Genomic DNA, 17,259 nt, shown 5'->3' with positions numbered 1-17,259 from the left:
GAAACTCATAACACTTATTGTGCTCTGAAATTTGTTAATTGTATTTTTTCCTTTTTTTGAGGGGAAAAAAAAGAATAATGTTGGAAATTGCTTCTTTGTGGAAAACTGAAATGCACTGATTTATACTGGTTATAGGAACTTAAAAGGCCCACATTGATTTTGGCAACTATTGATTAGGCCCACCTCACTACCTTTGGTTAGCAAGGAGACAAGAAAACTGAAGTTTTCCTTGTTGTTTTTCTTTCTCTATTAGTAAAAAAATTCAGAAAGAATATTCTGTCTCCCATAATGAAATCATGCTGTTACCACAAGGCCTTGAAATGTTAAAAGTGTAGAATGGGTTAATGAGAAAATTGTATCAGTTGATATTCTAATGAGAAATCCAGAGGCAAGGGGTTAAAATTGTATTGTTATGAGAGCTTAGTTTTGCAGAGTCTGGGAAAGAAAGGAATAGACACTGGCCCGTTGGTTATAAATACCCCTTGAGGCTTTCCATTGGACCCCGTAGAGACTCCTCATGATCCCATGTCTCTCAAATGTTTTCACCCCTAATTTAGAGTCAGTCATGTTTAAATATAATCCTGCAATAATGGTGAAATCATGAGTCTCATACAGATTTAAAATGAGCCCATTGAAGTTTTTATTTAAGTATTAACAGAGGACCCTGGGTGATGTTACAGCCAGTTCAGAAGAGAACCAAAGAACAGACACATTTAGAGATTAGGAATACTGAAACACACTTGCACATGGATTCAAAATTGACTAGGGGGAGGGGTAGTCAATAAAACTTCCAGCAGGTAAAGCTTCCATATATTCGCATGTCTTTGGACTAGATTATTATTTCCTATTGCCATCAGTTATCTACAGTTTGAGATTGTGACCTATCTCAAAAGAAATAAAAGCACAAAACCCCTGTATAATCAGAAGCAGATGACCTAGAAGGAAGGATGTTCTCTGAACTAGGCTGTCTTCCATGGAAGCATATGGTTTATACTACAGTTGTATGGTGGGATCCATGATTCATTTTGTTCATGAAGATACACCTACAGTTTAACAGAAAACTTTTCCCAGTGTGAAAAGATAGGACCTGAACAAGAAATGGGCACTCCTGTATTCTTTTTTGCCTTTTTGTTGTTATTCAGTTGCTCAGTCTTGTCCTACTCTTCGCGACCCCATGGACTGCAAGCCTGCCAGGCTCCTCTGTCCTTCACTATCTCCTAGAGTTTGGTCAAATTCATGTCAATTGAGTCAGTGAAGCTATCTAGCTATCTCATTGTCAGCCACCCTCTTCTTTTGTTTCTTGCCTTAAGCAACAGCAAAGATATTCTACCAGAAGCATAACTTTGCTGACTCATTCTTTCAAACTAAATGGTGCATCAGTCAACCCTTGCTGCTCATTAGAACCATCTGAGGAGCTTTAGAAAAACCTGATGCCTGGACCCAGCCCCAGATATCGAGTTTAATTGTTCTCTGTTCACCTCCTGCATCTGTTTAGAGCTCCTAGGGTACTTGTAATATGTGAGCAGGCTGAGAACTACTTCCCTAAAGAGTTGAGTACCATTTCTCAACTGTTTCTCCTGTGATGAGTTAGCCAAAGTTGCAAAACCAAAGGCATTTAGGGACCAGGCTGATGATGAAAACGCATGAAGAAGACCTGCTTCTCCTTCTCAAAATAAAGTTGAGTTTTCTGCTGCCTAAAGGGATAAGAGCAAAATCAGCCTTTGGGCTGCTCTTTCCTGATCCAAGTCCTATTGCTGTGAAACATTTCCCCTCTTTCTTTCGAACCTTCCCTCCCCTCCACTTGGTCTTTTGCAGATTAACTCCTACCCTTCCTTTAGGCTAATATTTCACAAACTTTAGCATGCCTAGGAATCACCTGAAAGGCTTTTAATGTGCATACCCCTGGGTCCCACCCCAAGATTTTCAGATCCAGTAGATGTGGGATAAAGCCAGAAAAAGTTGCATCACTGACAAATTCTTGTGTGATGCTGATGTTGCTTATATGGGACCATAAGCTCAGAACCGCTGTGTTAAATCTTAACTTGTTGTGATTTCTTCGTTGAAGGTTTGAAAACTGAATTAGCTCTCCACTGGCATTTAGCTAGACTGTGCCTCTTGTGATCAAAGATGGTCTTTTGGGGACCATAGTATCTTTAGTGTGTGTACTGAAGTATGGACAAAAAAGACATTGGTGGATAAACATGAATGCTTAAGAAGCAGTCATCTTAAGACATCAGTTTTTCTCAGCACGTCCTCATTTTCTTTGAGTTACTTTTTTCCAATTCTCAGTTTATTACATCGCTTCTTATCTATTCAGAGATAAGCTGTGACACCTCAGCTTGGTTTAAAAATGGTTCCCTCTCCAAGTTGCATGTTCTTTATCCTCGGAGCTTCACAGCTTCCTCATCACCTGGTATTTGTTAGAAATCCAGAATCGCAGACCTCACCCTGGGCTCCCCGAATCTGAATCACACTATATTAAAATCCCCAGCTGAGCAGTACAGAGGACCACACTTCCAAATTCAAGAAACACTCTTATCAGCCTAAATGCATCCTCAGTCTACCCTGTATTAGTATTAAAACAAAACAAAACAAAAATACAAAGCCTCTTGAGCTAGTTGCTGCCTTTGTTTTCAGGGCCGTCTTGGCTGAGTGCCTTTCGAATCTTACCACATTTGTGCTGCACTCTTGGCAGCTGATAACTGCTTCATGTATCCTTCCTGAGAGATCTGTGTTCCTGTTTTAACAGGGTCTTTCTCAGCCCCATCTAAAAGAATTAAGGAAGCAGAACTCTTAAATATTGTGACAGATTCATGGAGAAGACAGACATAGAGAGCTTTAAATCATATACACATTTTATGGAAGAAAGCCATCTCTGCCTGGTTATGATACAATCATTATTTTTACACCCCAGCTTCATCTTATTTCCCCACTGTCATCTTTTTGATCCCTCTTCCCCACCTCTTTCCTCTCTCCCCTCCATGACCTTTTCTCTTCTTCCTCTCATATTCTCAGACATTTTTACATTATTTTATAATGTAAAGCAACTCATTTGGAGTCTCAGCTTCCAAATGACATAGGCCAGAGAACACACATAATCAATTTCCACTTGAGTAACTACGGCTAGAATGATGCAACCTTCTGATACACTAACTGGAGATCATGAGTTTGACCTAGTCCTTTCAAGCTCTGGCCCCGGACACAGCAGTCATCACAATGTTGGTGCCCAAGAAGAACCAGATTGCCATTTATGAACTTCTTTTTAAGGAGAGGGTAATGGTGACCAAGACGGATATCCACATGCCTAAGCACCCCGAACTGGCAGACAAGAACATGCCCAGTCTTCATGTCATGAAAGCCATGTAGTCTTTTAAATCACAAGGCCATGTGAAGGAACAGTTTGCCTGGAGACACTTCTACTGGTAGCTCACCGAGGGCATCCAGTATCTCCGCAATTACCTCCACCTGCCCCCCTGAGGTTGTGCCTGCCACCCTGCACCACAGCCGTCCTGAGACTGGCTGGCCATGGCCCAAAGGTCTGGAGGGAGAACATCCTGCAAGACTCATACAAGGGGAAGTCAATGGAGACACCTGCAAAGCACCATGCCCCCTGATACTGACAAGAAACCCAAGACTGGGGTTGGGTCAGCAACTGAATTCCAGTTTAGAGGTGGATTTGGTTGAGGACGTGGTCAGCCACCTCAGTAAAGTTGAAAGGGATTGTTTTGTGTTGAATAAACCTGTAGCCAGGAAAAAAAAAAAAAAAGGAGTTTGATCTAAACTTCCCATGAGTTGCCACTGAGAATGTAACCTTATGTCGTAGGACTGTATTGGAGGGCATGTTTTAGGTGATTGCAGAAGATGATGCACTACCACACTATTAAATTTCTCGTTTTAACCACTACCTCTTTAATGAAATACATGTATAAAAATGCTTCTCTTTATTGTAAACACATTGCCTTGATATAAGAGAAAATGAACAACCTCTAAATTTTAGTATCTCCCTTACAAAAGTGTGACTTCCATCCCAACACAGTTAATTACAAAAGGCTAATTTGTTTGTTTTTTCCCTTGATTCCCTGCCAAGATGCACTTCTAAAAGAATATCCTGTGTCAGGCTCCCCTAGGTGGGAGCCTCTTTGTATGCTAGACTTAATCTTTAATGTACTCCGACTCCTGGTCTGACGAAGGACTTAGTGCATGCTTCATAACTATCTGAGATGAAAATTGCTGCTGGATCAATTGCTAAGATACAGGACTAGAATATACCCTTAGAGTTCTAATTGTCAAGTTCTTTATGGGTTATATTTCATACTAGCTCAAACCAAAAATGAGGCCACATGATCAGTTACTCATCTTTTTGACCCACTGAAATCTAGCCCTAGCCCTTTTGATATATAAATGCCTAAGTATTTTTGACTTTTTTTTTTGATTGTACAGCAAGAACCACATATACAGTATAAAGTATAGAAAAATACTTCGTTGGTATAGTAATGTGTCATATGTTATTATTATTGTTGTAATATTGTCGTTATGCTCAAGGATCATTGGTTTATTGTAAAAGTGTTGCCAAAAGGAGTGTGGGATTTGGCTGCTCTCTGCTCAAAAGCCAATAAACAGGCTAGGTTGATGGCAAGGAAAGTTTGCTTTATTTCAGATGCAGGCAACTAGGCGAGGAGGGGCAGACATTTGTCCAAAGACCAACACTCAAGCCCCTGCACTGGCAACCAGTGGGCAAGAGCTTTTATAGAGTGGGGGAGGGGGGAAGGGGGGAAGGGGGGGAGCGCATGTTACAAGCAGAGGCCTCACAGTCAGCATTTGTCTGAGGACGAATCTCAGAATTGTGGCAGCTCATGTCCTGGGTGCACTCTGGTCATCATGTAGTTAAGTTCTCCCCCTGGTGTTTTAGTATCTGTAAGATAGCTCAAAGGATGTGCCTCAGAATATTATCTGTAACCCTGAGAAAGAATTAAAGGTCCTTGACCATGCTTAATGACTACATTATTATTGAGTCTCCTTTCACTGTTTTCCTTTTTTCCTGCATTTCTCTCTTCTCTGATTAAACTTATTCTTCCACTAAAGTTTTCCACAGACAAAAGGCAGGCAGAGGACATGATGGGGGGCAAGGGCCATAGGGTCCTGCTCCCTTAAAAAAATGCAGCGCCTTGCCAGCTTAGCTTACAGTTAGGTTTTGTTATGAGGGTTGTTTGGTTTGAACTTGAACCAATGAAAAACAATATTACAATTCATCGTCAGTCCAGTCAAAGGAAGGATGCTTAATCTACCACGTGATCAAACTCTCATTGCTTGGGCTTCAGTGAATATATAGACACAAGCAGTGCACATGTGCACGTGTGTGTGTATTATAATATTTAATCTCGGCACCCCAGGGCCCAGTCAATTTGACACATAAAAAGAACCATTACAACCTAGAGTGCAATTTTGTCCTCATGTTTTCTCCCACATAAAGTCTTTGGCTTGCCACCCTATCTTCTGGAATGTTAGGTTTCATGAACCAGACAGTTTTCTAACAGAACAAAAGTGTGAGCTAGAAGGAGATTTCCAATGCTTTATTTTGCCATGACCATTTAAAACAGAATCTATTTCTATTTACTATCCACATTATTTTGTAAAAGATGAGTATCTCTTATTGGCCACATTTGATCAGAATGGATATTCTGAAACAGTCAGTAGTGGCCTGGGGTAAATGTTAAAATGGTATGAATCTAGCTGTCTGGATCTATATCTATTCATTAAGAAGAAATAGTTGCTCCTATACATTTTAAATATTTTCATTGCATTGTCTATGTTATTATGGTTTTCCTTTAATAAGACTTTAAAAAGGAATAAGTTGAGAGAGAATAAGATGAAGAGGAAAGAAAATGGACAGGAAGATATTGGCATGTTTTGCATTTTTTATAGTTACTAGCTAAGAAAAATGATTGTGATACATATATGTTATATTTGAATCTCTTTTTCTCCCTAGGCTATTATAAGACAAAGTAGTAATTTATGATTTTTCAAGATATTAAGAATTCTATGTAATATATTATTGTGAGGACACTTTTTTCTTTGATATCTTGTCTTTTTAATATTTGCATTTCAGTTGTTATTGAATAGCATTTTGATTTCTTTTTTTTTTAATTTTATTTTATTTTTAAACTTTACATAATTGTATTAGTTTTGCCAAATATCAAAATGAATCCGCCACAGGTACACATGTGTTCTCCATCCTGAACCCTCCTCCCTCCTCCCTCCCCATACCATCCCTCTGGGTCGTCCCAGTGCACCAGCCCCAAGCATCCAGTATCGTGCATTGAACCTGGACTGGCAACTCGTTTCTTACATGATATTTTACATGTTTCAATGTCATTCTCCCAAATCTTCCCACCCTCTCCCTCTCCCACAGAGTCCATAAGACTGTTCTATACATCAGTGTCTCTTTTGCTGTCTCGTACACCGGGTTATTGTTACCATCTTTCTAAATTCCATATATATGCGTTAGTATACTGTATTTATGTTTTTCCTTCTGGCTTACTTCACTCTGCATAATAGGCTCCAGTTTCATCCACCTCATTAGAACTGATTCAAATGTATTCTTTTTAATGGCTGAGTAATACTCCATTGTGTATATGTACCACTGCTTTCTTATCCATTCATCTGCTGATGGACATCTAGGTTGCTTCCATGTCCTGGCTATTATAAACAGTGCTGCAATGAACATTGGGGTACACGTGTCTCTTTCCCTTCTGGTTTCCTCAGTGTGTATGCCCAGCAGTGGGATTGCTGGATCATAAGGCAGTTCTATTTCCAGTTTTTTAAGGAATCTCCACACTGTTCTCCATAGTGGCTGTACTAGTTTGCATTCCCACCAACAGTGTAAGAGGGTTCCCTTTTCTCCACACCCTCTCCAGCATTTATTATTTGTAGACTTTTGGATTGCAGCCATTCTGGCTGGTGTGAAATGGTACCTCATAGTGGTTTTGATTTGCATTTCTCTGATAATGAGTGATGTTGAGCATCTTTTCATGTGTTTGTTAGCCATCTGTATGTCTTCTTTGGAGAAATGTCTATTTAGTTCTTTGGCCCATTTTTTGATTGGGTCGTTTATTTTTCTGGAGTTGAGCTGTAGGAGTTGCTTGTATATTTTTGAGATTAGTTGTTTGTCAGTTGCTTCATTTGCTATTATTTTCTCCCATTCTGAAGGCTGTCTTTTCACCTTACTAATAGTTTCCTTTGATATGCAGAAGCTTTTAAGGTTAATTAGGTCCCATTTATTTATTTTTGCTTTTATTTCCAATATTCTGGGAGGTGGGTCATAGAGGATCCTGCTGTGATGTATGTCAGAGAGTGTTTTGCCTATATTCTCCTCTAGGAGTTTTATAGTTTCTGGTCTTACATTTAGATCTTTAATCCATTTTGAGTTTATTTTTGTGTATGGTGTTAGAAAGTGGTCTAGTTTCATTCTTTTACAAGTGGTTGACCAGATTTCCCAGCACCACTTGTTAAAGAGATTGTCTTTAATCCATTGTATATTCTTGCCTCCTTTGTCAAAGATAAGGTGTCCATATGTGCGTGGATTTATCTCTGGGCTTTCTATTTTATTCCATTGATCTATATTTCTGTCTTTGTGCCAGTACCATACTGTCTTGATAACTGTGGCTTTGTAGTAGAGCCTGAAGTCAGGTAGGTTGATTCCTCCAGTTCCATTCTTCTTTCTCAAGATTGCTTTGGCTATTCGAGGTTTTTTGTATTTCCATACAAATTGTGAAATTATTTGTTCTAGCTCTGTGAAGAATATTGTTGGTAGCTTTATAGGGATTGCGTTGAATCTATAAATTGCTTTGGGTAGTATATTCATTTTCACTATACTGAGTCTTCCAATCCATGAACATGGTATATTTCTCCATCTATTAGTGTCCTCTTTGATTTCTTTCACCAGTGTTTTATAGTTTTCTATATATAGGTCTTTAGTTTCTTTAGGTAGATATATTCCTAAGTATGGCTGAATGGATACAAAAACAAGACCCCTACATGTGTTGTCTACAAGAGACCCACCTCAAAACAGGGGACACATACAGACTGAAAGTGAAGGGCTGGAAAAAGATTTTCCATGCAAATAGGGACCAAAAGAAAGCAGGAGTAGCAATACTCATATCAGATAAAATAGACTTTAAAACAAAGGCTGTGAAAAGAGACAAAGAAGGTCACTACATAATGATCAAAGGATCAATCCAAGAAGAAGATATAACAATTATAAATATATATGCACCCAACATGGGAGCACCACAGTACGTAAGACAAATGCTAACAAGTATGAAAGGAGAAATTAACAATAACACAATAATAGTGGGAGACTTTAATACCCCACTTACACCTATGGATAGATCAACTAAACAGAAAATTAACAAGGAAACACAAACTTTAAATGCTACAATAGACCAGTTAGACCTAATTGATATCTATAGGACATTTCATCCCAAAACAATGAATTTCACCTTTTTCTCAAGTGCACATGGAACCTTCTCCAGGATAGATCACATCCTGGGCCATAAAGCTAGCCTTGGTAAATTCAAAAAAATAGAAATCATTCCAGGCATTTTTTCTGACCACAATGCAGTGTGATTAGATCTCACTTACAGGAGAAAAACTATTAAAAATTCCAACATATGGAGGCTGAACAACACGCTGCTGAATAACCAACAAATCACAGAAGAAATCAAAAAAGAAATCAAAATTTGCATAGAAACGAATTAAAATTAAAACACAACAACCCAAAACCTGTGGGACACGGTAAAAGCAGTCCTAAGGGGAAAGTTCATAGCAATACAGGCACACCTCAAGAAACAAGAAAAAAGTCAAATAAATAACCTAACTCTACACCTAAAGCAACTAGAAAAGGAAGAAATGAAGAACCCCAGGGTTAGTAGAAGGAAAGAAATCTTAAAAATTAGAGCAGAAATAAATGCAAAAGAAACAAAAGAGACCATAGCAAAAATCAACAAAACCAAAAGCTGGTTCTTTGAAAGGATAAATAAAATTGACAAACCATTAGCCAGACTCATCAAGAAACAAAGGGAGAAAAATCAAATCAATAAAATTAGAAACGAAAATGGAGAGATCACAACAGACAACACAGAAATACAAAGGATCATAAGAGACTACTATCAACAATTATATGCCAATAAAATAGACAACGTGGAAGAAATGGACAAATTCTTAGAAAAGTACAACTTTCCAAAACTCGACCAGGAAGAAATAGAAAATCTTAACAGACCCATCACAAGCACGGAAATTGAAACTGTAATCAAAAATCTTCCAGCAAACAAAAGCCCCGGTCCAGACGGCTTCACAGCTGAATTCTACCAAAAATTTAGAGAAGAGCTAACACCTATCCTGCTCAAACTCTTCCAGAAAATTGCAGAGGAAGGTGAACTTCCAAACTCATTCTATGAGGCCACCATCACCCTAATACCAAAACCTGACAAAGATCCCACAAAAAAAGAAAACTACAGGCCAATATCACTGATGAACATAGATGCAAAAATCCTGAACAAAATTCTAGCAATCAGAATCCAACAACACATTAAAAAGATCATACACCATGATCAAGTGGGCTTTATCCCAGAGATGCAAGGATTCTTCAATATCTGCAAATCAATCAATGTAATACACCACATTAACAAATTGAAAAATAAAAACCATATGATTATCTCAATAGATGCAGAGAAAGCCTTTGACAAAATTCAACATCCATTTATGATAAAAACTCTCCAGAAAGCAGGAATAGAAGGAACATACCTCAACATAATAAAAGCTATATATGACAAACCCATAGCAAACATTATCCTCAATGGTGAAAAATTGAAAGCATTTCCTCTAAAGTCAGGAACAAGACAAGGGTGCCCACTTTCACCATTACTATTCAACATAGTTTTGGAAGTTTTGGCCACAGCAATCAGAGCAGAAAAAGAAATAAAAGGAATCCAAATTGGAAAAGAAGAAGTAAAACTCTCACTATTTGCAGATGACATGATCCTCTACATAGAAAACCCTAAAGATTCCACCAGAAAATTACTAGAAATAATCAATGACTATAGTAAAGTTGCAGGATACAAAATCAACACACAGAAATCCCTTGCATTCCTATACACTAATAATGAGAAAACAGAAAGAGAAATTAAGGAAACAATTCCATTCACCATTGCAACGGAAAGAATAAAATACTTAGGAATATATCTACCTAAAGAAACTAAAGACCTATATATTGATTTCTAAATTAAGTTTACAATAGCATTTAAATATTATGGGGAATTTGATTTACTTAGCAAAAATATTGTTAGCAGTGAAAAGATGCATAAATTCTATATTTAAGATATACTCAAAGTGATAAGGTCATGTTTAATAGAAGATGCCCTAAAGCAATTTCCAAATAAAAATTGTTAATTAAGCAGTATTAGGCTCTTGGTTTGATTTTGTTTTTATCTTTAATTTTATCATGGTTAAACTAAATATAAGATATAAATGAAAATTTGATAAACCCCAAACTACAATTTGTCTTACTTGAGCAAACCAGTATTCAGATAAATTTAAAAATATATATATAATTATTAACTGCATAGTATTTTATGTTTAAAAAGTGAGTGACATCATTGCTTTAATTCATCTTGTTAAGCTTCTTAAAGGACCATCTCATTTCCTTTTTTCTATTCTTCTTTCTAACTTACTTATTGATTATTTAATATATAGACTTTTGGATTCATTTACTATTGATCTGACAAGCATCTATTGAACACCAATTTACATAGGCATTTACTTGGTGTTAAGGACATATGATGAGTCAGTTGTGACTGCTGGTATAATATGGTAACTATCCAGTTGGTAAGAAAAGTACATGATCAAGCTCAGAGCGTGTATGGCATGTGCCATGATGAAGTATAAGGTTGAATTGAAAAGAATGTTAGGAGAAAAGATATAGTTAGAAAACAGGGAATTCTCAGGTCTTTGCTGAATGAATTGAATATAAACTGAGTCATTTCAAAATAAATAAGACATATCAAACAGAGTTGTCATTTCGTTTTTTGGGAAGGCTAAGATGTAGTCAAATCTCTATGACTATATATAGAGAGTAGGACCCTAAATAAGGCTGAGTGCCTTCTGTGGATGAGTGAAAGCTCATGTTATGAGGGACCAGAAACCACGAGGAAGCAGAGAAAGTTCTCTGTGAAGGTAGGAGTATAAAGTTGAAAGAAGGTAGCAAGGTAAGGCATCAAACAGCTGTAAGGTGTGCCCCAAAGAGAAAGTGGGGAGTGGCCACCCTTGACTTCGGGCCTTTTTAGCTGCACTCCTGTAAAACTCAGCTAAACACCATTTCCACAGTGTGAATGCTTCTTCAGGACTTCATACTTCCTGATGTGTGTGTCTGTGCCGGTGTGTGTAAGTGGAAAAGCAAGCTTTACTTGGTTTATATTCATTGAACCCGAAGAACTGCTTCTATGAAACGCCTGTTGAATTGTGGTTATGGTTTTTCCTGCTGGGAATCAGTTTTATGAAATAAATGGTCACATCTGGACTGTTTATCTTGGTCCTGAAAACCATGGCCCATGTTCTTCCCTATAAACTTCTCTCTTGGTTCAGTGCCAGGAAGGGGACCTCATGACCACAAGGGAACTTCACCAGCCTGAGTTTCTTCCAAGGCATGGATGGTCCCATCAGAAATAGGTGTGTTTGCTCTGTTAAAATAAAACTTAATTTATTGTCTAATTGGAAAGTCAGAAACATTTAACACTTTGTATACTCATTAGTTCTAAAAAGGCTTGTTGATATTGTTGTTGTTCAGGTACTCAGTTGTGTCCAGCTCTTTGGACAGCAGCACACTAGGCTTCCCTGTCCATAGTCTCCCGGAGCTTGCTCAAACTCACATCCATTGAGTCGGTGATGGCATCCAACCATCTCATCCTCTGTCATCCCCTTCTCCTCCTGCCTTCAATCCTTGCCAGCATCAGGGTTTTTTTCCAGTGAGTCAGTTTTTCACATCAGGTGGCCAAAGTACTGGAACTTCAGCTTCATCATCAGTCCCTCCAATGAATCTTCAGAGTTGATTTCCTTTAGAATTAACTGGTTTGATCTCCTGGCTGTCCAGGGGACTCTCAAGAGTCTTCTACAGCACAGCACCACAGTTCGAAAGCATTGATTCTTTGGCGCTCAGCCATCTTTATGGTCCAACTCTTAACATCCATGCATGACTACTGGAAAAAATATAGCTTTGACTATATGGACCTTTGTTGGCAGAGGAATGTCTCTGCTTTTTAATATGCTATATAGGTTTGTCATAGCTTTTCTTATTCTTATGGGTAAAAGTTGAATCTATCTACACCTATCTATTGGCCCTTAAAACCACGACCCATGTTCTTCCCTATAAACTTCTCTCTTGGACCAACTTGGACTCTTGGACTTCTTGGACTCTTCTTCTCTCTTGGACTTCTCTCAGGCCAAACTATCTATTCATTGAGCAAAACTCAGTGAAAGGTAGCATGCTGACTCACTGTATCTGGAACAGTTGGAAAGTCCTTGATCTCTGAAAGGCAGAATGCTGCCTTTAAATATGACTTCCTGTGTATGACACTTGGCATGCCACGCTCCCTGTGTATCAGTTTCATCATTTAGACAATTTTGTGTCTTTTTTAATTATGACAACAGTTATATAATTATGAAATGAGTTCTCTCTGGAACCGTATCCTGGATTAAAGTCCTGGCTCCTCTGCTGGTTAGCTGTGTGACCATAGGCAACATATGTGGTGATGGATGTGGTGATTCTGTGTTTTGGCTTGTGCATCTACAAAGTTAAAATTGTGGTGATACCTATTTATAGACTGTCATGAAATGTAAATATGATAAAACATGTAAAGCCCTGATACAAAGCCTCAGCATGCCTGGCACAGTAGCAAGAGCTCAGAAAATTGTTTCCAGTAAGTGTTGACTATTATAGAGTGCTTTGTAAATTCTACAGCCCTGTACACATGTGGTAATGTTGAAACAAAGGTGTCTCGAGTCACGGAACAATGTATTTTGAGTTAATCTTTAAACTACCTACAATCGACAGCTTGCTAATGGTTGAGCTTGTAATATCTATCTCCTTATATAAAGACCAGTTAAGTAGAAATGGTCCAGAAATGAGCTCTCCTGTGGGACTGAGCAGTTTTATGAAAAAGCTTTTATCACCATTGCCAGACTTGCAGGTAAGGAGAATGCATTCGTTTCTAGGGATTTTAACTTGGCACCTTTCACGGACACTAAATTTACTCTGAAAAGAAAAAAGAAAAAAAGCATCTGTTCTTTTTGTGCTGGCAAGGTAGCAGAGAATGGTTCTCTTTGGCATCCTCTTTATTACTTAAGCCCTTTTTCCTCCCCCAGGCAGGTAAGAGGTGAGATAATTGATGAGGCTTTCTGGTTCCATCCTCTTGGGTGTTTCTAAAGCAAGGATGAAACATCGGGAATAAAATTTGTTTTAAAGTACAGTTTTTAAGAGAATAAGGCATAAATTTCCAGAGTCTTATTTTATATTTTATTTTATTCTGTGTGACTCTAATTCTTTTTACAGTGCTAAACAATTATTTTAGGTGGCTTTGTGGTCAAATTGAAAATATTTCGTAAGACCTCCTCTTGTGCCTCATGCTTCTTCTGTCTTATTAGTGATGCAGATTATTTCTAAATTGTTAGAAATAGGAGACACCAGTGAATTGTGACATTTCCTTCTGCCCCCTTTGTGTAGAAATTTTTCTGTGTCATAAACATTGATGGATGAAGCAATACTTACAAATCTATTTCCTTGATTGTTTGTCTTCAGGTAGTCATTTTCTGTTTGAAACTTCATGGGATTCGTTTTACCAAAGTTTTCCTCAGAAGGCTAGAGTTGTTTTGGGTTTGTTTGTTTGTTTGTTTGTTTCTTTTTTGGGGGGTGGGGTGGGGTGTACACTTTTAACTTTGCTGCTCTAAATGTGAATGTCAACCAGCAGCATCAGCTCCAGTATCACCTGAGAGGTTTTCAGAAATGCAAAATTTTAGGTCCCACCCTAGACCTATAGAATCAGAATCTGTATTTTTAAAACACTCCCACACAATTCATGGTCACATTAACATTTTAGAGAAACTATATTGAAATGTCAGATTTCCATTTTCCACAAGCTTTTAAGATGTGTCTCATCAAGCCAGGATAATGGACTAGGTCTGTATTTCCAAAATTAAGTTTGACATTGGGTGTTGCAAGGAGCATGGTGTATTCGTTTCCTGTGTACCACTGTAGCAAATTACCTTAACAGCAGTGGCTTAAAACAATATAAAACAAGATGGACTATCTTATCGTACTGAAGGTCCAAGGTCCAAAAGGTGTCTCAGGTGTCTAAAACCAAGGTGTCTGCAAGTTTGTCTTCCTTCTGAAATTTGAAGAAGAACTTGATTCCTTCTATTTTCTGGATTCTAGAGGTTGACGCCATTCCTTGGTTCGTGGTCCATCTTCAAAGCCAATAGTGTAGCATGTTTGAAATTCTCTCTGACTCTTCTTCTTTCTCTCATACAGTGACCCAGGATGAGCCCACTGGATAATCTCATCTCAAAGTCAGTTACCTAACAGTCGTAATTCCATCTACAGTCTTATACTTTCCTTTCCATAAAATCTAACCTAATCAACATTTCTGAGATGTAAGCAGTGAACATCTTTGGGGCATCATTGTGCTGCCTATACACATAGGATCTGTGAACTAGTAAATCTGAGCAACATTGATTAAACAGAATTAAGAAGGTGTCTTTTATGCAGGACTTGTCAAAATCTTTGTAATATTAAAGTCACATTATGAAACACTGAGAGAGAAATATTGTGCAATAATCCCCAAATGTGTTTGTCAAATTACTCTTCTGTTCACATCTCCCAGAAGAGGGAGCTTCACTTGGGAAATCTGGACCAGAGGAATTTCCCTTCTTCCTTTCTATCCTGTCCAAGGATTAAGCAGCAGACAGAGGGCTTGGAGTTTTAGACTGTTTTCATCACTGGACCTGATCTCAAATTGTAGGCAAGTTAGCTTACTCTTCTGTTTCAGTTTTGATTGGTTTATTGGAAAACTTGTATTCACATCTTCAACCTACCATTTGCTTTTTGCGGCCTTGATTTTATTCTAATTCCAAGTTCTGAGCTGTGGGAAATGTCAAGAGCATGGGTCCTAGGGTCAGACAGCTGGGGTTAGATGTTAATACTATAGACTACAACACAGAAAAAGGGTCTTTTTCTTTAACTTCTTTGTGCTTCAGTTTTCACATCTGTTAAATGAAGGCAAGAGTGGTGTCAGCCTCATAAAAATGTGAATTTAAAGTAGGTAGTGCCCATGAAATGCTAGATGCAAAGCTTAGCACACACTAAGTTCTCAGTTCAAGTCTGGATGAGGATCTTATTTTTCAGTTATTATCATTAATATTAATAGTAGATAAAGACAAACACCAAAGTTGTATGCAAACTACAGTGTAAGAAGGACAAGCCCCATGTTTATGGGATCTTGATTTAATGGATATGAAAGAGCACTTTTGACTCTTTAAAATAAGAAAGAATTTGAAGTTAAGCTTTACTGTTAAATGCAAACCAACCAGGGAGAAGAGTTTGGAAAGGCGTTTCATTGTATAAATAAGAATTGAGTTTAAAGGCTTTGGGGCATTAGTTGGCAGAAATACTTTTATCAAGAGTATCATTCCAGAGCAGTATCTACACAAATGTAACTTATTGGAGCCCAAATCACTGAAAGAATCTTCAAAATTGTACACATGGATTTTTCCTGGAAGTTAAAAATTTCAGAAAGAGAATTATTGACATACATAAACCACTTCAGCAGTTTTTCTAAAAGAAATAAATAGGGTTCCTGACATGATATTTTATTTTAAAATTCTAATAAAACCAATTTTACATGAAAGCTTATTCCAGCAATATACAAATCAAACCAATTCAGAAGATTAGGTCTTGTAATTAAAAGTGCTGTATATACCTTTGTAAAGTGACAGTTTCAAATATAACTGGAACTAGGGTGTCAGTATCTTTCTGAAGAAGGAGAACATAATCGGAAATCTTAATTTGTCTCTATTGCACCCTAATAACTCATTTAAGTTGTGATAGAAAAATGAACTTTGAAGGAAATTGAGAGAAACACACTAACTTCCCTAGGTTTAATTAGCTAAGTAGAAATCACAAAACTCATAATCACAGATACACATAGTCATGAAATACTGATTACCAAAATACTAGAATATTTGGCTTCAGGAGTGAGAATGTGTGGTGTGTGTGTGGTCATGGTGTGTGATGTATATTTGTGTAGTATGTGTGGTGTGTGTGTGTGAGAGAGAGAGATATAGGTGTGCACTTGTGATATCTGTGTGTGTATATGTGTGATGTGTATTGTATGTGGTACATGTATGTGATATGTGTATGTGGGTATGTCATGTGTGTGTGTGTGTGTACTCAGATCAGCACCCTAGTGCATAGAACTGATGCTAACAGTCAAAATGGACAGATTTTTTAAAAATCAGTACTGTATTACGTAATTAATAGGAAGTGCTATGTCATCTGCTTTGAATAGGGAATGTAGTTTGGGAAAGGTTGGACTAGGTGAATTTATAAGTTGTGACCTCCTTCTGTCTCTTTATTGCAATTCATATTTAATCAAGTCTCAGTAGATCACTGGGTAGGAAACCTAGGGCTGGCTTTCCATGTTATAACTCAGGTTTGCTCCAAGTCATAGCTATTGTTATATTCTGTTTATAGTCTGTTTATGATGTAGTGGGATATTATGTTATATAGTTAGACCTACTTTTTTTCCATTATGGTTCATTATAAAATATTGAATATAGTTATCTCTGCTTTACAATAGGAGCTCATTGTTTATCTGTTCCATAAATAATAGTTTGCATCTGCTAGTCCCAAACTCCCAATCCAACCTTCCCCCCACATCCCTGACCTTGGTAACTGCAAGTCTGTTCTCTATGTCTGTAAGACTGTTTCTATTTCATAGATAAATTCATTTGTGTCATAGTTTAGATTCCCATGTAAGTGTTATCATATGGTATTGGCTTTCTCTTTCTGATCATCTCTAGGTCCAACCATGTAGCTACAAATGGCATATTTTCATTCTCTTTTATGGCTGAGTAATATTCCATTGTATGTACTGTGCCACATCTTCTTCAATGGACATTTCAGTTATTTCTGTGTCTTGGTGTATGTGTATTTTC

The 17,259-nt window shown here is 37.6% G+C and overlaps 1 protein-coding gene and 1 pseudogene across 4 annotated transcripts in view; both read left to right on the top strand.

Annotated features, from left to right (window-relative positions):
• GRM7 (glutamate metabotropic receptor 7) overlaps positions 1 to 17,259 on the top strand; it is a 939,830-nt gene that overhangs the window by 433,951 nt on the left and 488,620 nt on the right. The window lies entirely within an intron of this gene.
• On the top strand, positions 3,217 to 3,739 carry LOC147348191 (small ribosomal subunit protein eS10 pseudogene; annotated as a pseudogene).

The sequence above is a fragment of the Bos grunniens genome, chromosome 22, assembly GCF_055505025.1.
Source record: "Bos grunniens cultivar Pamir isolate PY7600 chromosome 22, Bosgru_T2T1.0, whole genome shotgun sequence".
Classification (NCBI taxonomy): domain Eukaryota; kingdom Metazoa; phylum Chordata; class Mammalia; order Artiodactyla; family Bovidae; genus Bos; species Bos grunniens.
The sequence above is the reverse complement of the archived record's forward strand: the minus strand, read 5'-3'. Positions and strand labels throughout refer to the sequence as shown.